At 39.4% G+C, this 13,850-nt stretch overlaps 1 protein-coding gene across 6 annotated transcripts in view; it reads right to left on the minus strand.

Annotated features, from left to right (window-relative positions):
* LRRC4C (leucine rich repeat containing 4C) overlaps positions 1-13,850 on the minus strand; it is a 473,950-nt gene that overhangs the window by 78,612 nt on the left and 381,488 nt on the right. For 2 of the 6 annotated variants that reach the window (XM_088166809.1, XM_088166806.1), the window contains exon 1: positions 9,010-10,907. The exons of the other annotated variants lie outside the window; for them this stretch is intronic. The gene's annotated coding sequence lies outside the window, so the exon portion shown is untranslated. Of the gene's footprint in view, positions 1-9,009; positions 10,908-13,850 lie in introns of those variants that run through there. 6 annotated transcript variants of the gene reach the window in all.

Below are 13,850 nucleotides of genomic sequence, written 5' to 3' on the forward strand. Positions count from 1 at the left end.
GGATTGGAAGCCTGGTTATAGATGCCCAGGCTGCATTCCTTCTACCTGCAGGTACAGGGACCCCAAAATCATCTACCCTGACTTTCCAAATTATCCAAATATACAAAACACAATAAGGCACACTTCACTACAACAGTCTTCCACAAAGACAAGAGCCCCAAGAGATAGAGAAAATACTTCTCTGTGAATTTAAAAAATGGTAAACTCTTTTCAGCATTAAAATTATACCCTTAATTTCTATTATGAATTTATAACACCTCAGCTTCCTTCTATTGTTTCTTCTTAGCATTTTATTTGTTATAACATAAAACATTTAAATACCTCTGTTTTCTCCTCTTAAACTAATCACATCAATTCTTGAGCTTCTTAATGAATAGATTGATGTTAAGGTACTAATTTTTTCCTTTTTATTCAGCACTGAATATTTTTGTGGCTCTATTCTTTCCAACAGAATTGTTAAAATGTGGACAAATTCAAAGGCAAGCAGCATTCCAGTTTTCCCACTGACATTGGTAAAATCACTAGTCTGTTTCTCTGGAATGTCATAATATTTTTAACACTAGTACTGTGGGAGCTCATGTGGAAATTCTTGCCTGTTGCAATCTCAAATTCTCTTCAGAGTTGGTTTTACTGTCCCTCGTTCAGAATTTGTCCTTCTTATATGTAACACTTTGCATCCAGTATTACCCAGCATGCCTGTCTTATTTATCATGCTGCCTTCACTTGGTCTCAAGGAAAAACTTTTCAATTCATGTGATTGAAATCCCATCACTGTGGCCAACAACATTTAATTAACTGGCATTCTCTGCCAGCTCAGGATCAACAACACAACAAAAAACCCACCATACTAGACATTTTAAAAATGGCAATAAATACCTAAAAGCTTTAAAAAAACCTTTATACAATCTACCAGATGGATGCTGGTTCCTCACAGTGCCCAGCACAGCTTGGTCAGACCAAGCCAAAGGTTCCAATCAAAGGGGTCAATGTGGGCAATGTCTGGCAGCATCACAGAAGTGATTCTGCTGATTTTCTAACCTGTCCAGCCATTCATACCTTAAAAGTTTTATGCTTCTTTCAGACTCTTAGTCAAGCTTCGTTTTGTGGCTTTTTAAAAATTATTTTGTATTATTGGGGGGATCTTTGTGTTTTTTCCTAGTTTAGGGGTCTTTTTCTGGTTTTGTTTTTTGTTCAGTTTTCCTGTTTAGCGTTATCAGTTTTGGGAAATGTCCTCTCAGCTCAGTTAATCTCATTCACCTAGTTTACCCTCACATACCCATCCTAACACACGTACTTATCAAGGTCATTTTTCTAATTTACACTTAATATAAGTGCAATTTTCTGTCAATTATCTGTCTAGAACATTGGTACAATTATTTCAAAAAAGTTACAATACCTATATAACCCATCAAAAATATTTCTTCACAATACTTACTTTAAACATCTTACAAGTGCTTCTGAGCTACTTAAATATCTTATGTTTTATAAGGTTTGAGTGCACTTTATTTTCATGGTAACTTCTATCTACCAGTATAAAAGGGTCAAATATTTTTCTTGATAGAAAATACTTCCCATAATACCACGCTATTGACATGAAATTTTCCCTGCCTTAAGTTTCTATCAGTTGAAACCTGTTTTGTATTTTCAGTTACTTTGCCTAAAATTTGTATCAGGGGAAATGGTCAATAGTTACCACGTCCATATAAGTTTCACTCGTATCATCAGAATGTTTTCTAGATACATACTCTAGACAATTTTTTGAAAAAGTAAACCATTACTGTTGATTTAAGAATATTTGTCCCCTAATAAATATTCACAAAAATCCTTTCACTTGCTTTCTCTTTTCACAATAGAACATTTTAATTATAATTTTTCCAGATACAGAATAGAAATATTAATTGAATTATTCTGACAGTTATGCATTACTACTGCAAATAGCTCTTCACAGGAGGTGGCCAATAAAAACAACAAAAAAACCAGCAATACTCCCTTATTTCTGGTGTATTCTAAGACTACCGCACAATCACAACACTTCTCTCCTATGACCTCAATTGTTCTCCTTTACACCTTATTTTTAATAGAGGTTGTTATATGATTTCCTTTTTTTCCCCATGTGCTAGTTTGTTTTGGTATTAGTTTTGGTTTAATTGCTAAATTTTTACTTCCTTTTCCCTTGTATCAAAGACAGACTCAAAGTCAAATATGAACTCTTTTATGAATTGGGTTTTTCTATGGCAAAACACTATATTCCTAGAAACTGACCAGTTTATATTCACAGCCTTCTGTTTATATGTCCTTTCCAATCAATTTTTCTCATAATTTTCATCAGGTTCAGAAGATAGGTATTTCTGAAGCAGCATCATTGACTGCTTTTTATCTTTGATTTGCCATAGGCAATCATCAACTTCATCTTTCTTTGCAAACAACAACAAAAAAATCTTATCTGGACGATATTTTAAATTAGATGCAATACCTTTTGTGATAGGAATTTATTATCTATACTTCTTTGCAACTCTTAATGACATTCCACTACTGCTGCATGACATTTTCGTACATATGCTCAAACCTGATATTTCCCATTAAAAAATGCAATCATTTTTTCCACATGTTATGGAAAGTTACCTGAGGACTAAGGCATCCTCCACTATGGTTTGATTCAGTAGTCTTGAACAGATACCTCCAGGCCTTTACTTAATGTATGTAACTCAATCTTCAGGGCCAGACCACTCAGGAAAATGCACATTACAGACAGAGGGATATCAACATGAACATTCACTGAAGGTGAGGTTTTCTGACCTCTTTCTGGTTCAAAGGAGAAATCCATTATGGTTTTAATTCCCTGCACCATATACAGCCAAAATTCACACGGGCGTTAAATGCAATAAAACTCTTATTGAAGTAGCAGACTGTGCACTGCATATGAGCAACCTGAAAGGATAATGGGGTCACCATCCTCCCCCTCTGGTAGCTGTGTCATCAACAACCTTAACAAAAATGAACCTCGCTTCTTTAAAGGATCTAACAAATATAAAAGCTTTCCTCCGGAAAAATAATATTTAACCACTTGTAGAAGAAGCTGCCTGTCCAATAAGGGCTCACAAACCGAGTGGGGGCAAAGAAAATCCTTGCAAAACCACACAGCTAAGAACCCTTAACACAGCATATATGCCCTTTGGCAAAGAAGCTCATGGAATTGAATATATTTGTGAACATTTCATTTGAAACTTGCATGTACTGAGGGAGGGAAAAGTATGATTCCTTCACCAGCTTCTTTCTGTCCCTGTATAGCCTCTTCCAGCTTTCAAAAGGAAAACTATAGCATTTTTGTTCAACTGATTATAACATGTCACAATATTCATTTATTGACATACATACTTAATATACAGAGATTACACCATCCCAAGGACTGAGAATTCAGACCTAAAATATATAATTTTAAAAACAGCTGCTTTTTAAAATATAATATGAGGTTTTGCTGTGGCAGTGAGATTAATTCATCAATTATTCCACCACACACTGGTGAAAAAGATGTACTAACACCTGGAATGACAGCAGGGATGGCAGAGGAACATGGAACCTTTGGAAATTTTGAAGGCTGTAGCATATTAACTCAAAATGGTGTTTGGATCATGTTTTTATATCTGTAAATAGAAATACTGGAAAAAAAAAGAAAAAGGAAAACAAAAACCTACAAATCAAGATCAGTCCTGCTGAAGTAATTGCTAAATATCTGATTGAGATCAGCTGGGACAAAACTGGGTTTAGTTCTCACAATGACAAAAGAAAAATAGACTTGTTGCATGGAAGGGTTGCTACAGAACCAACTAGCTCATACACTTTACAATGCTAAATGATGACTAAAAAATGGGCATTAGTGAAAAAAAAAAACCCAAATCTTTTAATTAATTCCTGAAAGAGAGAAATTCATGGAGAGACTGTTATCCTCTTCTCTTACATGAATAGTCCACTAATAGCTGTTTTTGGAGATTAACAAGAGAGTAAAATGATGAAGATTCAGTATGATGACACTTTCATCTTCTACTCCCTTCATCTTCTACTCCCTTCCTAAAGTAAGCTTTATCTAGTTGCAAGTGAAATAATTGTTGATGGAATCTTTTGCTTTGTTTTGAGGGTGGTTGGTTTCCTTTTTAATTCTGCTGGTTCCTGGTTATATTGCTCCCCCACAGTCCTGACATAACAAGTACAAGCTTGGCAGCAAAACTATGGTAGATTTTATTCAGTGGTCTGGTGCTGCCTCTCTCCCTTTCATGAGCAGCAAAGGTAAATTTTGTCTTAGCACTGTGAAAACAGAATTTCAAGACTTATTACAGTGGTGTTAGCATTTAAATTTACACAAGCTATGGTATATACCTGAAATGCATTTTAATATGCCCAAGGAATAGATTCAGTCCTGGAAAGTTCATTGTTGTTTCTAATTGTCAGCGACTGCTACACTTTGCTTGCCTGCAGCTATCCAATTAACATATCACCACTACAGAAAATATTGTAATATGCTCAATGTCCTAACAACAACAAGTCTCACACTCCACTTCTATCCGACAATTTCCTTCTAATTGGGTTTCCAACATATTAGCAAACATCAGTGAAGAGCACACAGGCAGATATGCCATCAGATAATGGGGCCTGCAAACACCTTTTCCTATTGCTGTGCAAAGTTCTGCCGTGGAGCTGCTCCTGGTAGTTCAGAATATCGAGAGAGACAGAGAGAGAAGGAAGAAAAGCTCAACTCCAGAAGTGGAAAACATGTAACTTGTGCCCTGAGATATCGCTATGGCAACATTTAAACAATGAACAGAAAGCCCTGCAGGATTCTGCTCTCGCTTCCTTGGATACCAAATGTAAATCCTGATTCTCTTTCATTGTGTGCATGCACAAGCGTCTGATTTTTGCCTTTTTCGCTAACAGATAGCAAAATATCCAGGCCCCCTACCAGGAACTATGCATTAATTCACTTTCATGTACTGCAGCTTGTGAATATGCAACTAAAACACACCACTGGCATAATCATCTCCCCTTTTGTGTCCCCATTTCTAACCCTTAGGAGAAATAAACGACCATGACAGTACAGCTAAATAACAGATACATTTTTAATTTTTTTTTCCCCAGAATAAAATAATTAAATAAACCCCTCTAAAGTGTCACAAGCCAATTCCCAATGTCTTCTGCCATGACAGGAAGTAGAGGCAGGATCCTTTCCAAAGGCTGCTCCTTCTCCAAGCTGCTAGACTCAAACATGCTGCAAGGCTGCCTTCCAGATCAGCATGGCTGCTGCTCTTCCTAAATCCTTCTCATCTGGGTTCTCCTGTGGGGGCTGAAGGAAGCTTGTTTTCCTTTATGATTTTCACAGAGCAGCTGGCAATAGGATGAAAGGCCCCTGAGAATAGTAACCCGAAATCCAGTCAGCTTCGCTCCTCTATAAAATACTTAGTAGGTGCCAACTGCATGTCTTCAGAGTAATTTTCATCCCAGGCCGAAAAGGACACTAATTCCAGCACCCTTCCCTCTCCCCTTGTTCCCTCACTAGCCATCAGAAACAAAAGCATATCTCCAAGCCCACACGAAGCCACTCTGGCAAGGCTGAGATGGAGGCTCTGTCTCTCTCATGCTGCTGCTGTGCACAGTGCACTCATTCCTTCAGTCAATACACTGCAACTTGGATAGCCCAGCTTGGGATTTTTCACCAGCACCAAGCCCTCTCAAAATCTGCTAAAATCCTGTCCTGAGCCCCATCCAAAATCTTTCTGCCTCATATTGCAACAGCAAGAATCTTCACGCCAAATGGGAGACAGCTTTTTAGGTCACAGGCAAATAATTTTAAAACCTACATATAAGGAAGCCATAGCAACACCTCTGGAATCCCTTTGTTTTTCTCCAGTCCCACACAATTGCTTGTATTGGCTCAATCTACAGCATTTTTTTCTTGGGTCTCACCTAATTTGAAAGGCCATTTTTCACTTGTCAGTGGTATCAGGCTGAGAGATATTGTGACACAATTTGCCGCTCCAGCAAACTGAACCTGCTTCAATTCTAGATCAGTACAAATCATTCCTGACGTGAGGAAAGATACAGAGCAGCCACCCCCTTGCATTAATAACTTACATTTTGCCTGAAGTTTGAGGTATGTGATCTCTGACCTTCTGGAAAACAACTACACCAAACAGAGCAGGACCTTCTAATACAGCTTTATCTTTCCTCCTGTACAAGCATTTAGTGCCTAAATATACACATAATGGTTCCCTGCACAGTGCCAAAATTCCAGCTGCCTGGGGGCACTACCAAAAATATCATCCATGGTTTGAAGAGGAGACAGCCCTCAGGACCAGCATATGCCACTGAATGACACACCTGTGCTCACACACCTGTGAGGGAAGGAGCAGAGACAGCCAGCTCCAGCTTCTGGTACAGGAGATTTGTTGCTTCTCACTAGCTGGATGTCTGGATGAACGTTTTGACTATTTGTTTTATGATCTGCCCTTTGGGCTCTGGATAAGCCTCGGCACAAATGCTGAGAAATGCCATACTCCATTCCCACTTTGATACTGAATGAGTTAAACTCTGGGTTGTTCCATGTGTCTTTTGGCTACTGTATTAAGGGAATGATTCACTGAAGTGTGAAACTGTTGCCTCTTTGGAAGCAGACACACATCCCTAGCTTTTTAATGTTGACAAGGTTTGCCTATTTCAGCCCAAACCGGTGACTAAATTTTCCCAGTGCTTCCTTATCATTTCAAGAAAATATTCTTACTAGTTATTGTACAAAATGAATGGGGCACCTCTGACAGCCTTCTATTGTCCAAAACTGGAGTTGCTCTATCAAAATTTCTGTTTATGTGTTCACTTGACAGCAATCCAGGAAAAATCTTGGCGATGCCTTTTCCTTAGCCAGCTTCTTTTTCCTTCACTAATTACTGAGCAGCAGCTTAACATAAATTTAGCTTTTCTATTACTGCAACTGCTGATGTAAGTGTAGCCCACAACAGGGCACAGACTTATCATGATACATGAAGGAACGAACAAGAGAGAGTTTTTGCACTTATTTTCAGATGCTGACAAACTTATTACCCATTTAGTGTCCCACCAGGAAACACGGGCCCAGAGAAAAACAGGAGGCTAAAGCACTTCACACTGAAACGATTTAGCAATATTGAGAAGGATGAGAGTAACTGGAACTGGAAGGAACAATTTTTGCTGTGCCTGCTTCCTTCTTTTTCTGAACACAACTGCACAAAGGGTCTGATTTGTTCGCGTGGCCAAACAAAAACTCCCAGAGATTTCCTTAGAAGCAGAACTGAACCCTAAATCTAAATCCTTTTCAAGCAGCCAATGTTTAAGAGGCATGACCTCCAAACAGAAGCACACGGGACACATTTGAGAGGCAGAAGTCCTCACTTCCATTATGCCAAAAAATTCAGGACATTTACACGTAGTAACAGTAGGGATGTAAGTGAATGAAGAAAGGGAGGAAAAAAGAGGAGGCTAATAATGGTTTGTGTATTTATCCAGGGAAATTACAGCTCAGTTTTGAGTTGTTTCATGCAGGCAGCTTGGCAAGTGAGAAATGCTGCCAGAAATTAAAAGAGCTAAAATCTGGATCTACCAACGCTTCTTTCCTTCCTGACTGCTCTCCCCTTATCCAGAATACTGCTGCTAAGGGAAAGTAAAATGAGTGGCAAAGCTAGTTCTGCACCTTGCCTGCCAAAAAAAAAAAAACAAAAAAAACAAACCAGAAAAACAATCCAACAAAAAACATTCATATTCAATGGCTCATTTAATTAGTCGTTCCTCCCTCTCATTCTGCACCAGTTTTCGGCCTAATACCTTCAGTCTTAACATGTGAAGGCCAAGGTTGAAGAGGGCAGAAGTGAGGGAGGACAGAATGGGAAGAAAAAGAAAGAAAACTCCCCTACCCCTGAGCTATGCAGTCATGCCAGGAGAGGGGACAGGGGCAACACTCTTCCCCACAGGAAAACATGGACCTCTATTTTAAACATCATGTTATCCTCCCTTTATCCCACACTCCCACATGACATTTCTCCAGGAAGGGAAAGATATTTACTGGTCTGTTACACATCATTGCTTATTTGTGAACCCCACCATTTACAAACCACTTTTTAATTATTTTCATTACCAGCATAATGATAAAACAAAAAATAAAAATCTCCTGACAAGTCAGAATCCTCTCAGTGTCCATCAAAGTAAATCGCTTTCAACTGCCATGAAAGTCCAAGGGGACCCTGAAGGATTCACCACAAAATCACAAAGAATTTCCTCGGAGATCCAGAGGACATGGGTGGCCAGTACAGCAGTTCCCTCAACTCCTCTTCAATAGAAGAATGTCCTCTCTCTGCCTGTTACTGTCCTTTCTTAGCAATGGAGGGTAAAACATGACATTTCTCTCAGAGCTGCATCCTCAAAATCCATTAAAAGCCCCTGCCCCACACCCCCCCACTCCCGCCAAAAGCCATCCTTCACCTCTCTGCTTGATTACAAAACGTTCCTGTTAATACACCATATCGATCTGCAATGCCAGACTGGATAGCAGCATTCAAATTAGAGCCCTGAACTATTTTAAACACTTAGTAAATAAATAAACCTCCTCTGCGCATCTGATTCCATGCAACTTGCATCCGTTTGTAGAGACTGGGCAATCAGGCAGCATCCCCTGCTCACTGCAAGGGCTTTCTCAAAAGATTTCTTTGCTAGTGAACATTTACAAATGCCATGGAGACACGCAGGCAGGTGTCTGCAACACCCTACCAAGGCTCGAGTTTTAGGAATTTGAGCCACTGTGTGAGAATTCAGTTCTATCCTCATCCCTTCCCTTCCCTCTTCCCAGCCGCCCCCCTCCAGCCGTTATCAAAATACAGCCAGGGTTTTTATTCAGGTGGGGGGAAAGGAGCTAGAAAAGAGGAATAAGAATGAAAGAAGAGAGGCAATGGGGCACATTTCCTTCTCCAAAAAAAATAATAAAATGGAAAGTGTACTCACTGTATCCTCAAAGACTATCCAGCTGGAAATCCGAGTGATTATGAAAAACCAGGGTGGGGGAGGGGTTAGAAAACTATTTCATTTCAGCAACCAAACCAAAATTAAAAACAAGAAAGGAAATAAAAGGAGAAGGATATCCAATTGCAATTTCCCAGCAATTTCAGTCCATACAGGTGCCAATCCAACCCAACACTGCTGAACTCTCCCCCTCTGGCAATTTGCTTTCTTCTTCTCTGTCCTTTATTTTCTCTGTGGCTTTCAACTTTTCTGCTTAAAATTTCTGTAGTGGTAACGTTGATGGTTGCCTTCACTGATGAATAATGGTTTAAAATAACAGGAAAAAAACAAAAATCCTTGAGGAGGATGAACGGTCCTTTTCCTTTCTGAAACTTTTCATTCCACTGTGGATCGTTTGCCTAGTTTCCTTTTTCTGAGGTTTTCTGCCTCTCTGGCTCCACTGCTCCCCATTGCTCTCTATTTGTTTTTTCTCTGGAGAGCAGAAATAACTGTATTTCCTTTTAAGCAATCCTCCATTTGTATTCTTTTAATGTAATTTTGTTGTGACACTTAGGATCCAGGTCTTGCCAGGCAATTTTCTTTTTCCCCCTTCTTTGCTGCACTATCAATTATCCAATCCATGTGTCTCCACATTAGAATGGGGATTCCCATTCTTCTTCTTTTCCTCTATAGCCCCACACTCATTTAGAAAAGAATCTCCTTTTGCATTTAAATTTTTATTCCTGTCTGTCAAAACAATAAACTTTTAGTCTCTCTGTCCCCCCTCTCCAAAGATCTGATTAGATTTCCAATCACAACCCAGTGCGCAATTGGATTTTTGATTTCGGCAAGAAGCCAGCAATCCACAGCATCAGCACCCTCTCCTTGTTTCAAACTCCACGTTATATCCTTTTGCCTACCCTCCAACTCCTCTGCATTTTCATAATTTCACATTAAATGAAATGAAGGAGGGAGGGAGTAGAGAAAAATTCAAGGTTCCCACCAGCTGTCATGAATAAATCCATCACCTCGTTATTTTTTAAACACTTGGGATGGGTATTTTTAACGCCCACTCTCGCCTTTGCCCCCCCCCCCCCCCCCCCCCACTTCTCAAAATCCTTCAGTCGTTAAAACTCCCCCGATGGGGCACAAAGAAACCCGAGCTGTGATTTGTCCTCTTAGCCGTAGATTTCAGAAGCACACTTTGCTTTTCGTTTTAGCTTCCTCTCCATCTTTTGTCCAGCAGCTATATGAATCCAGAAGCGCCGAGACGGATAAACTTCTATTTCTTCTCTGAGGAGAGAGAGGGGAAGAGAGACAGGAAGAAGGATAAAAGCTCTCCCGTCTCTGCCTCCCTTTTCCTCCCTTTCTGTGTTTCAATGCAGGTCTGATCTCATTTCCAAGCCGAGCCTGGTGTATTTCAGATGTACAAGTTGGATTTCCCTTCTGCACAGCAGTGAGTTAGTCTCCCATCTTCTTCCACATGCCAGTTCTCTTCCCCCTTTTCTTCCTTCCTTCCTTCCTGCCTCCCTCCCTTCCAAGATGACACAGTCCCAGGAGCGCAGCCGCTTCTTTCAGCTTTTAGTTTCATCCCTGACACGCATAGCCCTTTGCACAGCCGAAACGCTTCCTTCCTGCCAGGAGCTGCGGCTGGAATTCTGCCGCTGTGTGCACGTAGGGACGCATGGATGTGTACATCCAGCTCCTGACAGCTGCTGCTGCGAGTAGCTCCGCTTTTCAGCCGCTCTGCCTTTCTCTCACTCCCCACCTTTCAGCGGTACCCTACGATTTGCAAATGTCCCAGGGCCGGTCTCTGGCTACACTCCTCCTTCTTCCCTTCCGTTTTCTCCCCTCTTCCTCTGTTGCAGTTTGTTTTTTGATTTTTGTTTGTTTTTTTTTTTTTTTAATCCCCCCCTCTCTCCTCTCCTTCTCTTCCCCCCTTCCCTTTTTCTTTGCTTGTGATCAGTAAAATACAATTACCCAATTACCTCCCATCATCTTAGCACGGATTGGTCAATTGCATTAACACTTGATGTCAGGGAAAGGGGCCGGGGATGCTCCGGCGTGGCATTGCTGCCACCTGCTTGACAGACTAGGAACGAACTGCGGGTTACCTTAAGAAATCTCCGAGTCAGAGACCAGTAATTGAAAAACAAGGGATCATCTCAAGAAAAGGAATGTCAAAACTCATTTTCTTAAAAGCCTGCCTGATTCTGACAGTTCAACCACTGCTCGCAGGTTCCAGCCTCGCCGCTGAGGCAGAGTAAATGACAGCAAAATGAAGCGAGGTATAAAGTTGTCTTTGCAAAAGAAGAACAGGGCAACCAAAATTCACAGGTAATAGCTCTGGCCGCAGATGCAGAGGCACGATAGATAATAATATGAAACAAGGTATGGAGTTATCCTTGCAAAAACTGTAACAACGAAAATAATTTGCATTGAAAGACAATCTGTTTTCCAATTACAGAAATCAATGTTTGTTTAAAACTTGTATGCACATACAAATTCCCTAAAGCTCCATTTTGGCAGTTGTTCAAGGGCAAAAGCCCTTTGAACTGCTTCAAGGTTTCAGTGAATTTACGTCCTACCTTCAGTAAGCTGTGATGACAATGCAACATCTAGGCTTGCCTATCAAATCTGCCACAGTTGGATTAGAATAATTTCTACCACGCATTTTGGAGTTTTCTGAACTGGCTCCCTAATTTGGGTTACTGAAGTACTGACATTTTGTTATGCTCTTACTGCTTACCCAGGTGTGTTAGATGTACTTATCTACATTACCTAAACTGCTCAGAGTTGGGTTTGTGTCTTGTTTCTCTCGGGGACCAAAGTTCAATGGAAATTTTATAGAAAATTTTGCATGTGTAAGGTCAGATACACTACTCGCTTCATGTAAACAGAATACAGATAATGTATGTGCTGGCATTTGTCTCTCTCAAAATCAGAAAGATTTATTTATAGATCTAACTCCTCCACACAACCCCAAAAAATGAAGTAGTCAGGTGCTTCAATGGTAATTATAGCAAACTTCAAATATGAAGCAGTAACTGTGAGTTATTCCATGCATTTAGTAATATAACTAGCTCTTTGCTCAGTCCTCTCTCAAATAGTCAAGATATGTTTGGTATCCTTACTCAGACTTCAGCTTTTGTGTGAAATTGACATACTTGAAAATAAAATCAAGTTACAGTTCTATGTCATATTAGAAGTTTTTTCCAGAATCATAAAACCCACTAGCTGAATTCAGTCAAGTAACACTTGCTGAATCATTAACATTGACTTTCAGATTTTTTTTTACTGACTCAACAGGCGTTCTGGTGAGAAGGTCCTACTAGATATAAGTTAAGCAACTGGAACCAGGAGCATTTATAGCATTTGATCTTACTATCCCTGAAATCAGTGGCAAACACAAACTACCTGCAGTGGGTGAAAGGCTGAGTGTGTAGCAGTACTAAATAACCCAAACCTGGCGACCTTTCAAAAATGCTAAAAAAGTCTCGGGTTTTTTGGGGAAGGTTGCGAGTGGGGTAGGAGATTAAGTTGCTGACAAGTAACAATCTTTTTCTCAGTTGGTGAGCTTATTTTGTTCCTATCTGATTCACTGATGCTGCTGGTGTATTTTGGGTCTACAAACATCTTATGAGAGTCTTTTTTCTTTTTACTACTCAAAATCCAAAAAACCAGAAGTTGCTCCTTTTCCCAGAAGGATAAAAACATCCCAGTCTAATGCGTTTCCTCCACTGTTTGTTCAAAAAAGTTCCTGAAAAACCTCCTGCTGTTATTAAAGAATCTGTGAGCAAAAGGGAAGGTTTCTATAACCGAATTTAACAAATATATAGGTTTCAGGTACAGAAGATACACAATTTTGGGCATCCAATCAGAATCTAAGACACAAACTCCGCTATAGCTGCTTCGTTGATACAAAGTGATACTTATGATAGAAATGTGTACATTTTCAAATGACATCAAAATGCACATTTCTAACAGATAACTGCTTAAATAGATTACATATCACTCTAAAAAGATAATATACTTGCTAGCATATATGTGATTAAACAAAAAAGATATCAAAACTGCAACATGCTTTAGGCTATGATATGATCTCCAAGTTTGTTATCTTTAATACATCAATTAGGCTTTATCACCTAATAAACATAGAAGATAGTGTGATTAGCTTCTTAGAACATAACTTTAAAGCAATCTAGTTTGCAATATTTATAGGATGACATTCCACGCTACATGAAAAAGTAAATATCCTTATACTACTCAAAATAAGAAAATGTAATTGCATATCTGCTTTACAAACTTATATGTCACATGTGTGTGAAACCTATTTAAAACAAATATTTTGGTACCATCACAGTAACTCATTCCTTAATCAAATGTTAAAAGGCTGTCATTAACTCTGGAGAGAACTGTTACATTTTTCCTGCAGCACATTATAAGTTGTTGCCTTGAAAAAGTATTGTTCGTACATTGCCTCCAATCTTGCCCAATCCTGAGTACAGAAGGATAACAAAACTCAAATGTATGTACTGGCAAATCTTCACATAATAAACATGATCAACAGATTGTTATAAATATTGTTATAGAGATTGTTTTCCTTTCCAGACAAGGCCAGTTATAGAACTGTCACTGTGTGTGACTAACACTGGAAGAGACCAGTGGAAAAGACCTCATGTTCACAATAATCAATCATTTGGTGGAAGAGAAACATGGCTAAAGCCTAAGAGAAAAGGATTCTGACTCTAAATAAAGGAGAAGAGAAACATTACAATCGAATAAACATATCCAAATTTTGAGGAAAAAAAGGTAAAACCAGACCTCTTTACTTAGACAAAATG

This window comes from Sturnus vulgaris, chromosome 6, assembly GCF_052056855.1.
Source record: "Sturnus vulgaris isolate bStuVul1 chromosome 6, bStuVul1.hap1, whole genome shotgun sequence".
NCBI classification, from domain to species: domain Eukaryota; kingdom Metazoa; phylum Chordata; class Aves; order Passeriformes; family Sturnidae; genus Sturnus; species Sturnus vulgaris.